Here is a 20,927-nt window from a genome sequence, read left to right as displayed (position 1 = left end):
CATAACCCCCTCGGCGATAATAAGGGTTCGTCATTTTGTGACAAACTATGATTTTTTGTCCGATTAAAAATGTAAAGTATATTTTTCCCTACCTGTTTTCATTACTAATGTTTTTACTGGGAAAGCCAACATTTATATTACCTGTATTAACACTCCATGCAGCTGATGTCTGCAATAACATTTTGTAGATACCATTTTTTATCAAATAAATAATAACATAAAAACACCTGATGATATTGTTAGACTTGTCCAAGCCTTCAGTCTTGTATTGTGAAGGTACGTCGATAGACGGTGATATGCTCTGGAATCTGATCATGTTTGGAAGTCGCATTAGAAGTATCCATCTCTTTGAAAAACCCTTGAGTTTCACGTCATCATTACATGTACATTAAAGCTGCCTATACTCTTTATGGTGCCAAACTCCAACTAATGGAATAAAACACCATTGTTGATAAGTTTAAAAAAATCGCAGCAGTATTTGGATGATAAAAGGCCAAAACAAAAACTTCAAAGCCGGCTGTTGTGAAACAATAAAACATTACATTTAAGTTTATGGCGAAAATGTTGTTCAATATAGAATATAACGGTATAGGCGGTAGGCCTACCGAACTCGGTAGGTACTTAGCACAACGGTCAGCATCGTCATCGGCCACATATAAAAGTATTGGTTATTGTGTGAATATTACAGGTGGCTTTGGACAGAATGATACAAATTTCTAACGAAAACGAAGGGAAAAGCCACCATTAGTGTGTTATGAGTAAAGACACGTATTTGCATCAAATGCCAGTTAATAAACTGCGCAGAGAAACTGACGCAGATGCAATATACAAATTTCTAATTATTTGATTTTTACTTGTCGCTCTACTCGCGAGATTGGAGACAAATGAGTTGGCTTTCATATGGAAATGTCTAACACCATAATCAAACATTCAAGCCTAAAATTTGACGCTCGGTCAATAAAATATTGTCCGAGATGGCACGTTATATGCGAAGTGATTACTTTTGAACGGTTACTTGATATCATCGAAGACCCGTCAGTTATAAAACCAAATTAAAACGCACTCTAATCAAGTCTTCTGCAGCTTATCGAACTATATGGAACGCGAACGAAAAAATAGTTGGGATACAAATATCGGTCATTTATGAGGACCTTTACATACATAATGATCGTCCGTGGTTTAATAATCGCGGTTGGTAATGTAGAAGCACCATATGCTCGTTATTCGTAAGAAGCAATTTTAATCACACGAATCTAAAATGTCACAAGTCAGGATATTTTATCCCTATATAAATACAGTGCGATATTAGAAGTGTATTCTGGAATTGTTCGAACAAAAGTGTTGAAGAAACTTAATACAAAAGCCATGTGCAATTGAAGTATTGGAAAGGTTTGCATACCAAATATATGTCTTCTCTGTATAATACATTTTTGCAGTATTGACGTACCCTATACTCTGTCTTGATAGGTTTGTTAGTTGTAAAACAATGAGAGGTTCAAAAATCGGAAGAATCTACCAATGATAGTCTAGCCTATTCGTGACAAATCAATCCAATCAGGGCTTTTACAACATTCAGGTACAAATTCCAACAATATAACACTATTAGTATAATATACCCTGGACATATTTCAAGCATTACATGCAGTACATATCAGCAAGCTGTACAGAAAAGCAGTTTTATGGATGAAACACTTCTTATACAAATGTGTAGTAGGCCTATAAGCTTGTGGTTATCATCTGCTTACTGTATTACATATTTCTTAGTAGAAAGCATGAACCCATAAGGTAATACTTCCTCCATTGGGGCAGCCGAACGTCTGAACTGACTAATCAGAAAAGATATTAAATTAATCAACATCGATTATATGTTTCTTCTTGTGTTTTATCAAATATGGTACAGTTTCATTAACCATAGTGAATAACTATAGCCAATTACAATCAGTAAATCTGCATTTTTAAGTAGCTTGATGTCTTCTTATTTTCTGTCTGTTTTTGTTTCGCTTCCGCGTTTCAACCTCTCTCGTATATAACTACTGATTCTGTTTAATGCATTCACACGTGCGTTATTAGGCATTCAGAAAGATTGATGACATAAATTTATCATATATAGATTTAAAGAAGTGTGTATAGCTAGTCTTAACCATTTCCTCTGAAAGGACGATGATAGTGATACATCATTGTCCCAATAGGTGCTTTCAAACCGGGCGAGAGGAGGGGGAGGGGGTATAGCTTCGGAGCCTGTGGTCAATAAAGAGAGCAGGGAAAATGTAAATGGGACAGGAAAATATGGGGGAAAAGTTAAATATTCTCACTTTCATGATATAGTTGAAGGAATTGAAGAGTACGCCAAAGGGGCATATCTCATGAAATATCTCACTTTGGACAAACCTGGAACTCGACGCTTCTGTGGCAGTCAGCAAGCAAGCATGGTATACTTTAAAGACTGTATGGAAGAGCGAGCTGGAGGGTAGGAGGAGGGGGTGGATACAGTGGGAATGACATGTGTTCTTCGCAGTCAAAAAAAGTTCGGTATATATTCACGCTACATTTATGAATTATTAGTCAATTTAAATTTATTTATATATATATTTATTATACCGTTACCGCTTTAAACAGTAAGATGCCATTCTCAGTTGAAGTTGGAAGAATTGACAAGAAACACTTCAAGGGATGATTTAGTGTATACGGTGATTATGTTTACACTTTCCTGTCACCAAGATTTCGATTTCAAAAGAATAATGATATTCATTTGTTATACTTGGTCTTATCAACAAGAGAGTGAGAGAGTGAGAGAGAGAAATATCTCCAAGATTTTCTACAATGTCTCGGACACGTCATGTATTTTCTGTAGCCTACATATTAATGATTCGATGTTAGAAACCTAATTGAATTGTGTGTATCGTTCTATGAGTAACGTAGATATGACGCCATTCAAGTCGGTTACTTTATGTTTAATTCGGTTCATTTCTACTTATATCACCGAGTCTCTGCAAAATATGTGAAAACTACATGTGAGGGTTCGGTAAAAGGGATCTATGCGATGCCGTGCGTGTGCTTATGGTGTTGGTGTGTGTAGCTCTTAAACACGATAACTTACAAAGTATATTCCCCTTGTTGAGTTCTTAGCTTTTTTTTTATTGGGCGAGTTCAAAGGTGGCATGAGGTCACCAGTGACAAGAATATGAAAACGTACACATAGGTGGGTGGTAAGTGCTCCTTAGAGAGTATACACTTTGGACAGTTTTGTAAGAGGTCAAAGGTTATTTGAGGTCAACATGACGTAAAATCGGAAAGTTGTTAACCAGCTAATTCAATACCTCTATAGCTTTGATGAATCTCATACGTGGTATGTAGGTTCCCCTTAGTAATTTTTTGGCTACTGTCATCATTTGGAATTTGTCAATGGTTATTTGAAGTTAAAATATGTCAAAGTCTAAAAATCGTGTAAACTCCAAATATAAAACTTGGATGAGCTTAATATGTGGTATTTATATCTAGTTAGTTAAAGAAATTCTCTGAAGAGGTTAGAGGTCACGTAAGGTCAATAGTTGTCTGAAGTTTTTGTCCAAAAAGTAAAGCTGCGAGTAACCTCTTATCTGCATATGTACATTCACCGAATTGTGAGTATAAGAACTGTGTTGATCAGTGAAGGTCACTTAAGATTAATAGAAGTCACAGTCTTAAAACCTTTAGGGGTGACAACTCCAGAAATAAAGCTTGTGTGATCCTCAAACGGTAAGTTCTTCGATGCTTGAGTTTTCTTTCTTTCTCAACATCAGTTTCAGTTTGAAGAGGAGCTCGATATTATGTTACTGGACAATATGTCTAAAGTAATTTTGAACATTCTATTTATGATCAGTCAGAATATGAACTTTATTTTCAGAAGGTCGATACCTTTTTGCTGAGTCGTTGAACCTGTGTTTAATCTATACGCCAAACAAACTATCCCAAACATGTCAAAATGTGAAGTGAGCCTGGGTGATCATGGAGCGCCCCTTTGGTGCGCGTGGATGCCACTTCTGTTGCACCTAATAATCATCATGCACTGTACTATACCACTGAGATGAACACTTATAAAAGTTGGTAAACCGATAAACAAGGACGTATCATACTGCGAGCATTTAGAACTGTTCATAGTGCGAGATACAGGTGAACCTGCAAGGGCGGCGGAACCTGGGGCACAGGCGGCACGTGCTACCCCCCCCCCCCACTTTTCCTCAGGTAAACAATGTGCCCTTTTTCTACATAAAAATTGTACTCTTGATCACCTTATTAGGTCAGCGATATTTCAGTAAGAGATCGAATCCTAATTTAGAACTATTAATGAATTTCTGTGAGTCAAAACTTGTTCCTTGTTTCCCAATTTGCACATTGGATATTGCAGTGCTAGTATGCATATTTCCTTGAAGGGGGGGGGGGGGGGCGTTGATGGAGTGATGTGTATACGCAAATAAGATAATACAATAAGAGTTATAAAGGGTACTATATATCAGGCTGTATCAGTCCAATCGAATTTCTGCAAAGTGCCCTTCGACGTCGGTGCCCCCCCCCCCAGATTAAAAGTGCGTCCGCCGCCCTTGTGAACCTGAGTTCAGGTTTGTATAATACTCCAAAGTAGCTGCTTATGTTGAAAACTTGCCAATCATGTGTTTCCGTTATCATATACAGTTGCATCTTTAAATATGTTTATATCTTGATAATAAGGTAAAATTTTAAGGTATATATATTTCTTGAGGGGAGTCAGCGTGCATATTTAAAATAAAATCTTTCATCTGCTGATGTGATTGAAAGGATTTAAATCCCTCTTGCATTTTACTTTGTAATGGCATTATATCAAAAACTTGTCGCTTCTAAGGAATTCCTCAATTTATCAATTGGTGTTTTTCCATACACAGAATCAGATGCTCAATATCATTTTCTTCAATGGTCGTGTGCTGAGGGATATCGTTTAAGTATCTACCAATCATCTGGGAGTTTGCGCTTATAACATACGTCTTGTGTTATGGGACTACTTATGTTGCTTGTATAAACACTAATCGACATGCGCAATGAGCTTAATTTTATACGGATAATAAATTGAGGTCAATAGAGAGATAGATAGATGGACGGACGGACGGACGGATGAATGGATGGATGGACGGATGGATAGATGAATAGATGGATGATAGTTGAATAGATTGATGGATGAATGGGTCGATACGGACAGATGGACAGATGGACGAATGGACGGAATGATGAATAGACAAATAATCAATTTACTTTGTATTGGCTCAATATCGTTCATGATATCGTTAGTACTGTTTCAATAACGTAATTAAGAATCACTTTATTTGAATAGGTCTAGATCAGTAGTCACTTGGTTAAGTGTTGCTGCGGTCATCATCTTATTATAGGTCGAGAGCCAGCTCGGAGAGAGGTCAATTACCGTATGTCACGTGTTTAGAAACTGCACAATGTTTCATACTGGCAATCCCTCGACCCATGGGTATGTGTTAACACTGACAATCCCTCTACTCAGGTCTTTGTTTACACTGGCCATCCCTCGAGCCAGGTATGTGTTCACTGTTTACACTGGCGATGCCTCATCCCAGGTATGTGTTTATACTGGTAATATCTCGACTCAGGTCTGTGTTTACACTGGCAATCCCTCTACTCAGGTATGTGTTTACACTGGCCATCCCTCGAGCCAGGTATGTGTTTACACTGGTAATATCTCGACTCAGGTCTGTGTTTACACTGGCAATCCCTCGAGCCAGGTATGTGTTTATACTGGCAATCCGTCTACTCAGGTATGTGTTTACACTGGTAATATCTCGACTCAGGTCTGTGTTTACACTGACAATCCCTCGACTCAGGTATGTGTTTACACTGGCAATCCCTCGACCCAAGTATGTGTTTACACTGGCAATCCCTCTACTCAGGTTTATTTTTACACTGGCAATCTCTCGACCCAGGTATGTGTTTACACTGGTAATATCTCGACTCAGGTATGTGTTTACACTGGCAATCCTTCTACTCAGGTTTGTTTTTACACTGGCAATCCCTCGACCCAGGTATGTGTTTACACTGGTAATATCTCGACTCAGGTATGTGTTTACACTGGCAATCCTTCTACTCAGGTTTGTTTTTACACTGGCAATCCCTCGACCCAGGCATGTGTTTACACTGGCAATCCCTCGACCCAGGTAAGTGCTTATACTGGCAATCCCTCAGCCCAAATATGTGTTAACACTGGTAATATCTCGACTCAGGTCTGTGTTTACACTGGCAATCCCTCGAGCCAAGTATGTGTTTATACTGGCAATCCGTCTACTCAGGTATGTGTTTACACTGGCAATCCCTCGACCCAGGTATGTGTTTACACTGGCAATCCCTCTACTCAGGTATGTTTTTACACTGGCAATCCCTCTACTCATGTATGTGTTTACACTGGCAATCCCTCGACCCAGGTATGTGTTTACACTGGTAATACCTCGACTCAGGTCTGTGTTCACACTGGCAATCCCTCGACCCAGGTATGTGTTTACACTGGCAATCCCTCTACTCGGGTATGTTTTTACACTGGCAATCCCTCTACTCATGTATGTGTTTACACTGATAATCCCTCGACCCAGGTATGTGTTTACACTGGCAATCCCTCGACCCAGGTATGTTTTTACACTGGCAATCCCTCTACTCAGGTTTGTGTTTACACTGGCAATCCCTCGATCCAGGTATATGTTTACACTGGTAATACCTCGACTCAGGTCTGTGTTTACACTGGCAATCCCTCGACTCAGGTATGTGTTTACACTGGTAATCTCTCGACGCAGGTCTGTTTGAAAGTGTATCGGCTGTTTCTAGTAACAGAAGGACGTGTGTTACTTTTTCAACTCTGCATATACCGTACTTGGTCATTCAATATCATCCCAAAGTTAATAAATCGTGCGACCGACACTGTTCTTGTCATCGTCGTCAATATTGTTCCCCATTTTTTGTTTCCTTTATAACTTAAGAACCTTGCCTAATTACTTTGCCTAGCACCGGAATCCTCTCAAAAACAGTTCTCCTATTTTGGTACCTCCTTGGGACTTTAAAGTCAAACTTAAAAAACTGTGTATATGTATATATATAATACAAAAGGGAAGAAAACAGCCTAAGGATATGTTCTTTGACCTTATGTAAGAAGCCATGTAACCTTGAACCACACTAAAGCTCGTGTCTAAAAATTCTGACTCATTTGCATTAAGCACCATAGAGTAGATCCTTAAGCACAGTATGAATGGAGAATCTGATGCCTTTTAAAGGGGTAATCAGGGTGGTTGAAAAATACCGTAATATTTCTTTCTTAACTATTAAAACACTTATATGTCATGGTGATGTCACTCAGTCTGCTGTCATTCATGAGCAAACATCTACCAAACATCTACCTATCAGAATGTTGTTTCATCTATAGCCTACTATAGTGCAGGAAACTTTGAGGACAGTCGACTTTTAAAATTTAGCCTAAAATATATTTAGTATATGCACTTATTTATAAAGATTTATTCTATTATTTATTATGAATGACTAACATTGATTTCAACATAAGGGAACTCCCTTCTATTATGAATATTGTAAAGATACCGTAAATGTTACTGCACAGTATGTTATGACCTATGTAATGACCTATAGAGATCTATTGATCAAAGAATCTATTGTTTTTTGTTTTTTTTGGGGGGGGGGGGGCGAGTAAACATGTCCTTTATCCATAGTGGCATTCATTCAATAATTTTGTATTCGCACTAAACATAAAGTTATGAACTTCAAATCATAACGTAACACCATGTATTGAACTGGTAATTGCCATCTAGCAGACATGAAAAATCTAAAACACGATAAATGTTATGTTTTCAACTATGAAACAAGTTTTTGCAGATAGACAGAACAATCTTTTTTTGCTTAATTTTCTGACAAATAAAGCCTATATAGAGTGGACTAAAGACACTGGTTTGTTATTGCATTGCATGAAAATTGCAGAAAATGTCAATATAACCTGTATATAAATAAATATCTCTGTATAAATTGGCACAGTTGTCGTGTATGTTGCTGTATAACATTTATAGACTTGATGTTTTCCTTACATGCAGACAAAACAAGAAACTAGAAATTTCCAACCAATATGAATCACGTTTGGACGTTACACATCAACACAGAGCAGAACATAAACATATAGGTTTGTCTATATGATTTTTCTCGTACATTTTGTATTTAGGAGGATTGCAGATAATGGTGACGCAATATCTGACGCTGGTTAGAGAGAAGTGTATAAATATTTCTCGCCTGCAGTCTTAGATTTTAATTGCAGATCGTGATTGCATAATTGCGTGATTTATCTTGATGAATATTGATAAAAATATAACGTGACCATCGTTATGACAATTTTGGCTCTTGAGTGGATCATATTTCTATTGAAAATTGTGCTAATGTATCGCACATTCAACTTTGAAAATTCATACACGAATCGCCTGTTGCACGTTTACGATTTATAAGATTCTTATACGTATCATTATAAACGAGATGGCTAACATAATGTTTTTCTTGATGAATATTAATAAGGATAACGTGATCATCGAACTGATACCTTTGGCACCGGAGTGGATTACATTTCGATAGAAGATGTTATTTAATTTAAATCCGCGGTAAAACACTGTCCTTGTGATAACGACTCGTCAAGTCGTTTGGCATTTTGTGGCGAGAGTATTGACCTTTTGGTTGATTTGAGCATTCTGACCACTCCATTTAAAATTCCTGTTGACTCTAAATGAGATCGTGTGAGTACTGACGCGATATGTAGTACATTTCTACCATTACACCATATAATTTCATGGTGTTGATATTGTAATGATATGATGTCAAAGGTCACTTGAGATCATCAAATATTCTACTGTAAGCACAATATATGTGTATGCCCTCCTCTCCTTCCCTATCAACAGGAAATATCATCACCCAGTTTGAAGGTGTATCACATTGTAATGGACGACTTTCAAACATTTCTTTACATATTCATTATTGAAAAGCATATTCATCCAATGTAATATACAAAGCTATGGCCTACTGAGTATGCGGGTATCATTGCAATCATACAAGACTGCATAGAATGGCATACTGAAAGCATCGACTTGACCAGAAGGAATACACTGGGAGGAGGAGTGGCGGATGGCGATATAATGCACCAAAATCCATGATGACAGTATGCACCAAAAGCACCATAATAAATGGTGATAGCATGCACCAACATACATGGTGACAGCATGTACCAAAATACATGGTGACAGCATGCACCAAAATACATGGTGACAGCATGCACCAAAATACATGGTGACAGCATGCACCAAATGCACCAAAATACATGATGATAGCATGCACCAAAATACATGGTGACAGCAAGTAACAAAATACATGGTGATAGCATGCACCAAAATACATAGTGACAGCATACACCAAATGCACCAAAATACATGGTGATAGCATGCACCAAAATACATGATGACAGAATGCACCAAAATACATGGTGACAGCATGCACCAAAATACATGGTGACAGCATGTAACAAAATACATGGTGACAGCATGCACCAAATGCACCAAAATACATGGTGATAGCATGCACCAAAATATATGGTGATAGCATGCACCAAAATACATGGCGATAACATGCACCAAAGTACATGGTGATAGCATGCACCAAAATACATGGTGATAGAATGCACCAAAATACATGGTGATAGCATGCACCAACAAACATGGTGACAGCATGCACCAAATGCACCAAAATACATGATGATAGCATGCACCAAAATACATGGTGAGAGCATGCACCAAAATACATGGTGATAGCATGCACCAAAATACATGGCGATAACATGCACCAAAATACATGGCGATAACATGCACTACAGTACATGGCGATAGCATGCACCAAAATACATGGCGATAGCATGCACCAAAATACATGGAGATAGCATGCACCAAAATACATGGGGATAGCATGCACCAAAATTCATGTTGACAGCATGCACCAAATGCACCAAAATACATGGTGATAGCATGCACCAAAATACATGGTGAGAGCATGCACCAAAATGCATGGGGATAGAATGCACCAAAATATATGGTGATAGCATGCACCAAAATACATGGCGATAGCATGCACCAAAATACATGATGATAGCATGCACCAAAATACATGGTGATAGCATGCACCAAAATACATGGCGATAGAATGCACCAAAATACATGGCGATAGCATGCACCAAAATACATGATGATAGCATGCACCAAAATACATGGTGAGAGCATGCACCAAAATACATGGTGATAGCATGCACCAAAATACATGGCGATAACATGCACCAAAATACATGGCGATAACATGCACTACAGTACATGGCGATAGCATGCACCAAAATACATGGCGATAGCATGCACCAAAATACATGGGGATAGCATGCACCAAAATACATGGGGATAGCATGCACCAAAATACATGTTGACAGCATGCACCAAATGCACCAAAATACATGATGATTGCATGCACCAAAATACATGGTGAGAGCATGCACCAAAATGCATGGGGATAGAATGCACCAAAATATATGGTGATAGCATGCACCAAAATACATGGCGATAGCATGCACCAAAATACATGATGATAGCATGCACCAAAATACATGGTGATAGCATGCACCAAAATACATGGCGATAGAATGCACCAAAATACATGGCGATAGCATGCACCAAAATACATGGCGATAGCATGCACCAAAATACATGGCGATAGCATGCACCAAATGCACCAAAATACATGATGATAGCATGCACCAAAATACATGGTGAGAGCATGCACCAAAATGCTTGGGGATAGAATGCACCAAAATATATGGTGATAGCATGCACCAAAATACATGGCGATAGCATGCACCAAAATACATGATGATAGCATGCACCAAAATACATGGTAATAGCATGCACCAAAATACATGGGGATAGAATGCACCAAAATACATGGCGATAGCATGCACCAAAATACATGGCGATAGCATGCACCAAAGTACATGGTGATAGCATGCACCAAAATACATGGTGATAGCATGCACCAAAATACATGGTGACAGCATGCACCAAAAGACATGGCGATAACATGCACCAACGTACACACCAAAATACATGGCGATAGCATGCACCGTCGACCCTCACACGCTGAAGACAGTTTTATGATACTTTATCTTAAATCGATTCCGACAATATATATTTTAGTATATAGGATATATGTGATTGCGTATATGTGTATATTCGTGTTTGTTTCCGCAAGGATAGCCATAAGTTTGGCAATCCTTATACTTTATTCTTTCGTCTATCTTGGCTTCTCGACCGTTTGTCTAAGGTCACGTGTTGTATCTGAATAGATACACTATACACAGTTGGTCGCTGGTAGTATCTATTATCTATTCCCATTAACGTAACTCCGTCATGACCACGTGGATTCAGTCTCGACGTATAGGGGACGAGGATCAAAAGTTGATCAAGTTGTTTGGTTCTCGACGTGCCCAAGATATTTTGTGAATTTCCTTATTATTTCCATATCGTCTATCCTTCTTTATCAACGTCAATCAATCATTTGTATTATGTTGGTTTTCTTCTCTAAAGTATAACTATAATGATACCATAGATCCTCGGGCATTTCCGAACTACGGCTCGTGTTTGTCTCTGCTGGTATGGTTGATAACTTTTATAGATACACAGGAAAGATATTGAAGTCCATTGCCGTTCTATGTTCATTGAAATACTGATATCGGAAATAATTCAAAAATATTTCTTTGACATGAAGCCTGCTTTATCTATGCGTACCATATTTGTCATTTATATAACGAGGCTTATACAGAACATTTTAAGACAGTGTACACCAACAGCGAGTTCCCCGTTTCTTCTCAAACCGTCAAATTTCCACATTGATATCTGAGTCTCGTCTCACACTTCCATTTCTCTCCGTCCTCCCCCTCCCCCCCATCCCACATCATGTCCCTCTGCAGTATTGTTATCACATGACAATATCATGTGCAAAAGACGTCACTTTATACTTAAAACTACTCTCAACCCCAGTCCCCTTGCATCGAGACTGTGACTGTTTGATAATCGTCTAATGTGTATATCACGAGTAACTTAGGAAGAACAGATAAGCTTAGGTCACCTATGGCAGGGCATGGGCAACTTGATCCACTCTCAGCCCCATTTCAATTTTCATCGAGACTACCGATGTAATCATGTCGGTGTTACATCAAGTTACCTTAGTATCACGGATCCCTTCGTTAGGGAGTAGATAATGCACATTACCTTACTCAAATGGTTGGCGAGCGATTTACGTTGTACTTTGTGGACTGAAAAGAACGGATACTGCACATAGCCATTTACTTTAGTCCAGTATAAGTCTGTAAATATCATAAGGTTTCAAACGGCTTGCTGTCCAGCAAAATCCCTCCGGTCAAATACAACACCTGTTTGAATGTGTCATTTTCCTGATGTTTGTTCCCCTTACAGTTGGATCTAACAAAATCCATATTCTCCTTTGGGTGGATGGTTCATGAACTTCCTTTTTCAAAAGGCGAAGAAAAAAACATCCAAAATATCTCCGAGGAATGTTTGTATCATTGAATGAGCAGCTGTTTTGTTAGCCTGCGTGGTATTGTTTTGTAATTATTCCTGTTGATCTCCCTTCGGGTTGTATACTGACTCTGTCTTCGAACCGGTTTCATCCTCAGTAGAGTTGAATTAACTTTTCATGAAATAAAATTAGATAATAATCATCTGATAGCGTTGGGAATAAATAATTTTGAAACTTACAATGTTTCTGGTTCTTAATACTGTAACTATAGCCTATATCAGTCATCATGTTAACCTATCCTGTACCCGGTGGGTTTGTCATTTGCTCCTGTAGTGAACTAGAATAAACTCTCAGAAGGATTGTATTAACATACCGTTGCTGTCGCCTTGTGGATATGGTTCGTCGCGCTTTATTGACACCGTTTCGTATAGGCTAGGAGGCTAAGTCTGAACGGGGAGCTGACAGTGTGATATTTGTAAATATAGCCTCGCCAGACAATGCATCAAGTGTTTAAGCAGCATGTCTTGAGTAGTCTACATTATTCCATCCATGGGCAAATGGGCCCACAATGAAACCTAACAGAGGCGCTGTTTTTGCCTAGGTGGTACACGCGGTAATGTTGACACACATGACAGCATTATCATACTCTACTGTCCATGTAAAGCATTTATGAATTATACAGATAGCTAATGTACTTTAATACGATTAATCAATTTCGTTTATACATATTTAACCCTTTTCAAAATGATTGGTGATGTTTAGAGTACAATCATTGACAAATCATGTTGTAATGAGCATACACGCATGACTAACAGACATGTTGTATGTTTTATTTCTGACATATGACATGATTACATGAGGTACGCCATAAAGAAGTCAAGCGCTCAAAGTGCAAACTACATACATGTAGACGTGTCCTTGTAGCGTGGCATTCATATCCCTGACCTATGCATATTCCAATATATACTTGGAAATGGGATGAGAAACCCTATACCAACATCAAACCAACATCAATTTATATAAATATATATATATACTCTATTTTTAATTAAATTACTATTAATTACTCTAATCAGTATTTCATTATTATAATGGAAGTTATAGAATCTTTTAGAGCTAAATTTAGTTTTAATGCGAAATTAATGAAGAAATTAACTTCTTAACTTTTCCTTATACTTCAGGCGGGTTATTTGGTTAATAAGAAACGTGGGACAATAATGGAAGAAAGTCAAATCTCTCTCGCAGTGCTTTAACATATCGTCATCTATACACAGACAGTTTGTTTGCCAAGAATCTGTTTCAAAATCCACCCAAATTTCAGCTATATGAATATTTCAAGCAGTCTGTATGAAAATAATCGAAGATGCAGCTTCCTGCCAGACTATATTGAGTGTCAAATTTAACACACGATGTTTATTCTCTTGACGGTAAAGGTTTAGGGTTATAGTCAAATATCCGAATACTTTCCTAGAACGCCGCAAGTGATACTTTTCTGCTTTTTACCGGGCACCTCTTAAGGCAAAACTATACATTTGGCATGACCAAAACTATTATCAGAAAATGTCTATTTTTTGTACGATTGAAGCGTGCGTGTGCGAATCAGCTAATCTCGACTTTAATGTTCCTGCCCAAGCAACAAGGGCGCACTTAACAATGATTCCTCCAATTAACGTGTAAGCAACGTAGTGAGCTAGTGAGACGGTATGAGTTATACACAAGTGAATGAGTTAGATAAGCATGAGAAACGGGGTTTGTACACACATGCTGTGATCAAATGACGATGCACGAACATATATGGACGTGTATAATAACGATTAAACTAACGGACGTACACTAACGAACAGACTGACTGACGGATGCTAATGAACACTAACGAAAACGCATTAACTCTTCAAACAAACATTCGAAAGTTAGCACAAGTGCTACATCTGGGAAAGATGAGCTGAAGTCTGAAAGCGATCGTTGTAGCTTTATCATGTAATATTTACGAAAATGATGTAGTTTGTCTGATCGAGGGACCTTCTTGAACTTTTATGTAAATTTTCGGGGGTAGGTAAGTGTCTGATGTTAGTGCCTGATCTTTTGAAAGGCATGAAGAACCACCGATTACATAGGCAATCTGTACTAGCCAAACATGTTAAATGCTTCTCTATGTCAATATCAGTTTAGTATCCCGTCTCGAGACATGCTGGCTTTTTGAAGCGATCTGAACAAAGCCAAAAAATATGAACGTTGTGATATTTACTTGGTCTATTGATATGCGAAACGATTTTTTCCTTTTGAATTTCCTTCTTTCTTATATGTGGATATACATTCGTCATATTTTAACTTGTCGTTAAATGTAGACTTACTATGCGCTCCTGTTGATAGGACAGGAGTTTACCCTATCCTTCGATCTGGATTGCTAACAATGTATACTAAATGTTTATAATAAACTAAATAAGTTTTGTTTCTAAAGTATATTCGACAGCTGCATTGTGGGGTATAGACTGACATACATCGACATCTGCATTGTGGGTAGTATACAGTAACATATATCGACAGCTGCATTTTGATTATTATAGATTGACATACATCGACAGCTGCATTGTGGGTAGTATACATTGACATACAGCTGCATTGTGGGTAGTATACATTGACATACATCGACAGCTGCATTGTGGGTAGTATACATTGACATATACCGACAGCTGCATTGTGGGTATTATACATTGACATATCTCGACAGCTGCATTGTGGGTATTATACATTGACATACATCGACAGCTGCATTGTGGGTAGTATACATTGACATATATCGACAGCTGCATTGTGGGTAGTATACAGTAACATACATCGACAGCTGCATTTTGGTTATTATACATTGACATACATCGACAGCTGCATTGTGGGTATTATACATTGACATACATCGACAGCTGCATTGTGGGTAGTATACATTGACATACATAGACAGCTGCATTGTAGGTATTATACATTGACATATATCGACAGCTGCATTGTGGGTAGTATACAGTAACATACATCGACAGCTGCATTGTGGGTAGTATACATTGACATATATCGACAGCTGCATTGTGGGTAGTATACATTGACATACATAGACAGCTGCATTGTGGGTATTATACATTGACATATATATCGACAGCTGCATTGTGGGTAGTATACATTGACATACATAGACAGCTGCATTGTGGGTATTATACATTGACATATATATCGACAGCTGCATTGTGGGTATTATACATTGACATATACATCGACAGCTGCATTGTGGGTATTATACATTGACATACATAGACAGCTGCATTGTGGGTAGTATACATTGACATACATCGACAGCTGCATTGTGGGTAGTATACATTGACATATATCGACAGCTGCATTCTGGGTATTATACATTGACATATATCGACAGCTGCATTGTGGGTAGTATACAGTAACATACATCGACAGCTGCATTGTGGGTAGTATACATTGACATATATCGACAGCTGCATTGTGGGTAGTATACATTGACAGATATAGACAGCTGCATTTTGGTTATTATACATTGACATTACATCGACAGCTGCATTGTGGGTATTATACATTGACATACATAGACAGCTGCATTGTGGGTATAATATCTACAGCTGCATTGTGGGTATGATACATTGACATACATCGACAGCTGCACAGCTGCGGTCTCTCGTATAGAGGGTAATTCTTGTGTTTGCATGATGGGTTTTCTGAGAAATTTTACTTTTCGTTGCTGCTGCAACCAAGCAGTCAAAGCAGATAGTAAACAATAGAAACACAAATGACACCTTCAACGGTTAAAAAATAATAATTAGCGCAAATTGAAAGATGTACACTCGAAATGTATGATTTTGGGGCCCGGGAGTTCAGAGTTTTGGCCTAGAGGTCCTAAGAAGCCGACTCTCATTTAATTGAGTCTGGGGGTTCCTCCAAAAGAAAAGGAAATTTAACAGTTAAATATTGTATTCTAATGCATATAAAATTAGGTATATAATTAGATCTACATGCAATGTTCTTGCGAGTGTGTGTTGGGGGTGGGTGAAAAGGGTTGTATATACCCCGACCAACGCCCCCTTCCCCCACCCCGGTAGTTTACCACCGAAGACAATTCTTGCTAAGCCAATTCTTGCGAAAACAGTACTTAGGAAGACTTTTCATATGATGACAGTTAGAATAGACTGATCTAAATGACGTCTCTATGACATGAAAATATATATCAAGAAACCAAAGAACTGAGTGAATCTGAATGTTTTGGAATAGACACTGTCGGTACACAGCTCAACATGACCAAATAGTGTGGACTAGTGTGGTCAGAATCTGTCGCGTGGAGCTTGCTTATAGGAGCAGCGAATTGTCTTATACACTACCAATTCCTCCCTGCCAAACCGGACGAGAGTTTACACGTATACCGAAAACTAGATAAAACTCATGATTTTCCTGTGGCGTGGTTTTCCCGAAAACCTGACGGAAGGTCATTCCTCGGGACATACACCCCCGACTCCCCGACTCCCCCTCCCGATGGTGACGGTCATGCCTCTGCCACCATAATTGTAAATTATATATTCATTTGAGAATGTATTCCTCCTAACCGGAAGAATACCTTTTTTTATAGAAACATGGTTCGCCAACATGATATGTTTTGAAACGGCCTCAAGGGAATTAACTTGCAACCTTTATATCCTTTAACATAACTCTAGCCGGAAAATCCGTTACGTCTCCTAAGAGAGATACCATATTTGCAACATGTATTGGTCAGGTTGTTATTGATATTTATTTTTCCATTTTTTTTTCTTCTTTTTCTTCTTCCGTCAGGAAAGAAGGAAAACTTTTTCCGGAACACTGGTATTATCAATGGTCTTATACAGCAGGTAAGCGGTAGCGGTTAAGATATCTGTTTCATGATGTACACATTAGGAACTGGAAGGATACAACCAAAGTCCCTTTGTGTTTACTTCTTCCTGTAATTTATGAAACGTATATATACACCGTTGGCGTATAGACCATTTCCATAGTGATAGCATCTAAGTAATAGACCAAGCATACTTCCTGTGTATTCACAAAAATTATGATAGGTGTCAAAGCCATGTGATAAGGCTGTAAATTATTAACGCAGGAAGTAGTCACGTATTCACGTGGGATGTGTTCTACAGTCATCGAAATTCTACAGCCTATGAGTTTACTTTTTTTCAGGCACTGTCATTAGTGTATATATCTCCCGAACTAACAAGTCCATCTTGTGTACATGTACTTTCTACAATGTTATTAGGTGCAGATTTTAGTTCATTTCTGTGTTTGGTGTTTTGCCTATAATGGAGATAATTAACTAACTATTCGTTCAATTTTTTGTATGTATGTATGTGTGTATGTATGTATGTATGTATGTATATATGTATGTAATGTATGTGAATCCTGTAAACATGCACAATAACTCAAACATTTATGGATGTGGTTGAAGTTTTGTTTCTATTTTGTATAGGTGAAAGATCAGTTGATGTCAATAGAAGGCTGAATACGTAAACATTATAACATGCAAACTTACATTTCAGATGAAGGCCATATCTAGAATGTAGATCCACGGTGTTCCTGAACCTCATATATTCATACTGTTTCAAGAGAAGTCAAATTCTGCAAACTTTGTAAAATATTGACTGCAAATTTTAACCCTATTATATAGGCCTAAAAGGAATACTGAGTATATAAATCCACATAGTAAGTACAATGAAGGGGATAACACAATTGCGGCAGAGGTCAAAGCTGATTAATGAAGGTGCTAATCTGTAACCCAGAATGAGTTGTTCATGGTGTTGTTTGCGATGATATATGCAACTCGTAGATTCCCCCCTCTTGCACTTCCAAATCTTTCGGGGTTTTTTGTGTTTTTTTTAATCTTCCTTATTCCTTTCTCAAAATTTTTGTTGCATTGTTCATAACCTGTTGGGCAATTTATGCATTTTAATTTGTTACATGTGCCGTTATATATTCTTCTCTTCTGGCGATCGCTTTAACCATATTTTTTTGACATGTATACTGCGCGACGTACGCACCCGACTCTCGCGCTGTGAAATAGGTTGCTTGAATCATATTAAAGAAGAGACAAAACCATGCTTGATATACGGTAGTTAGTACTCGTCCTCAAGACACCAAAGTTAATGTAAACTATACTCTAACCATGGACGATATTGGTAAGGAATCGCTTAAGGGCTCGTTTCATTTCGAATAGAAATGCATTACCTAACATCACAACTCGACTTGGTGGTTTCGAAACTAACTGAACCTGTTTTCCGCACGAGAAAGAACGACATTTAAAATGTTCCACCAATAGAAGAATTAAATTTGAACCAAGCTACACGTTTTACAAGAGTCTGGTAAATTTATCCCAAAGAGTACGTTATACTTGTATTCATAGGTGTATGTCAGTGGCATTATCGTCTGATTAGCCATCAGTATGCTTTTATTACATTTTTATAATGATATCGATCATTATCAGATGAACAATAGAGTATTTGATCTAATTGACAGCCCGTACGCTCAATAATCCTCATCCCCGCTAGCGTATATATCCATTATAGAAAATGTTCCTGTTTGCGAAGGAAGTGCATCCTTTGTATACAGTAACGCATTTTTTGTCGGATGCACCCTGACAATTAACCCTAACTATGATAATAAGGTAGCTCGTAGTAAACCACAACATAACAGGACTGCAGCACCTCTCTACTACGCGTTGTCGGAGCAATACATCAGTAACGTGTTTGTTTTTTTCTTTCCAGCCTTTTCGTTTTTCTCAGATTTTTGAGCAATTTGTTGATTAAGTTCCCAGCCAATTTACCGTATTTTTCAATACAAACATAAATTTTGTCAGGGCAAGTAAGATATTTATTAATTCATGTAAATATCATGTTTGGAAAACGTTTATCCTTCTCGAGAATTATCCCAGAGCTCAGCTATCAAAGAGTCTTCAGCTGACAAACTAGATTTTAAAGCAGCTGATAAAGACAGCTGTTCGATGATAAATCTGAGAAACAAAAACAAGTAATGTTTTTATGATCACAGAAATGAAGTGAATACAACAGTATACATTACACAATGAGATATCATTTAGGAATCGATAATTATAGTTATTAGTTTCGTGGTTTTTCCGTCAATGTCCATCTAGTTTAATATGTTGGTTCGTTATTTTCTCATAAATTATACAGCTTTTATTCTTCTACATTGTATATTGGGTTAAACAGTGGCGTGCTCAAATTTTCTTCACTTTCAGCCGGGGAAGCTTAGAGCTACTTACAGACATAACGTATTGTACAAGTCTACACCATTTTCACCATTAGACCATTTGACGTCTAAATGTTTACTTTTTATTTATTTATTTTTTTTTGGGGGGGGGGGGCCTTCCAAACCCACTACATGTGATTCGGCTTAAATTGGATTGAATAAACGAAATAATAATAAATTGAATCACGCTCTGATCTTGAATTCCATAAGGAATAAAACAATATGAATAGAAAATCTGTTACCGTCAAAAGCTTTTGAGGATAATAATAAGTACACAAAATAATTAAAAAAATAATAATAAATTATCCGTAATAGCTATTATGTTGTCCAACGTCATTGATCCTCTTTTGATAGCAATTAAAGAACGACAAAAGGAAACCCGGCTTGCGACTTAATTGTCGACAACCTTTCATAGAATACGAGTTTTTGGGCGCTCTCCAAGGTTAATTAAAAGTTCAAGGTTCATTCCTCTACTATAATCTTTCGGTTCTTCTCTTAATCACTTAGAGAAAGATTCCACTGACTTTATATAAAGAAGGAAATTAATGCAGGTAAAAAGACATACAGTGTTTAAGAGCGTAATGAAGTGTAACATTATCCATCACTTTATGTCACTAATTAGTCTCATTATTTCTCCCTCAATGGGGATTAAATTTAATTTAAGAGATGTGGCTGTTGCTATTTTCTTTTGCAAGGGCAAGGTCAAGTAAAGAAAAAAACTGGAGATAGTGTAGTTGCTTCGTTCCCTCCAAATATATATATATATATAACTTTTTAAATCCGTTCACTGGAAGGATTGAGTTTCACGATTACCATGAAGTGTTACTGACTAGGTAACTCCACCCGATCCCACCCCACCTTCTCACAAACTCGCACCAAGTCCGCACATAATTATTTACTCCATTGTGCGGTCCCCATAGTGGCCGATTCATATTATTATCATATAACAATAGCTTATAATTAATAATGTTTGTTGATCGTCTCCGTAAATTATATAGCATAGTGATGCTGTAGAAATG

The 20,927-nt window shown here is 37.7% G+C and overlaps 1 protein-coding gene across 3 annotated transcripts in view; it reads left to right on the top strand.

Annotated features, from left to right (window-relative positions):
- Positions 1-20,927, top strand: part of LOC139978289 (uncharacterized) — a 111,605-nt gene that overhangs the window by 19,307 nt on the left and 71,371 nt on the right. For all 3 annotated transcript variants that reach the window (XM_071988355.1, XM_071988353.1, XM_071988354.1), the window contains one exon: positions 17,452-17,507. The gene's annotated coding sequence lies outside the window, so the exon portion shown is untranslated. The remainder of the gene's footprint in view (positions 1-17,451; positions 17,508-20,927) is intronic.

The sequence above is a fragment of the Apostichopus japonicus genome, chromosome 13, assembly GCF_037975245.1.
Source record: "Apostichopus japonicus isolate 1M-3 chromosome 13, ASM3797524v1, whole genome shotgun sequence".
NCBI classification, from domain to species: domain Eukaryota; kingdom Metazoa; phylum Echinodermata; class Holothuroidea; order Aspidochirotida; family Stichopodidae; genus Apostichopus; species Apostichopus japonicus.
Note: the sequence above shows the minus strand (reverse complement) of the source record. Positions and strands in the feature narration are given on the sequence as shown.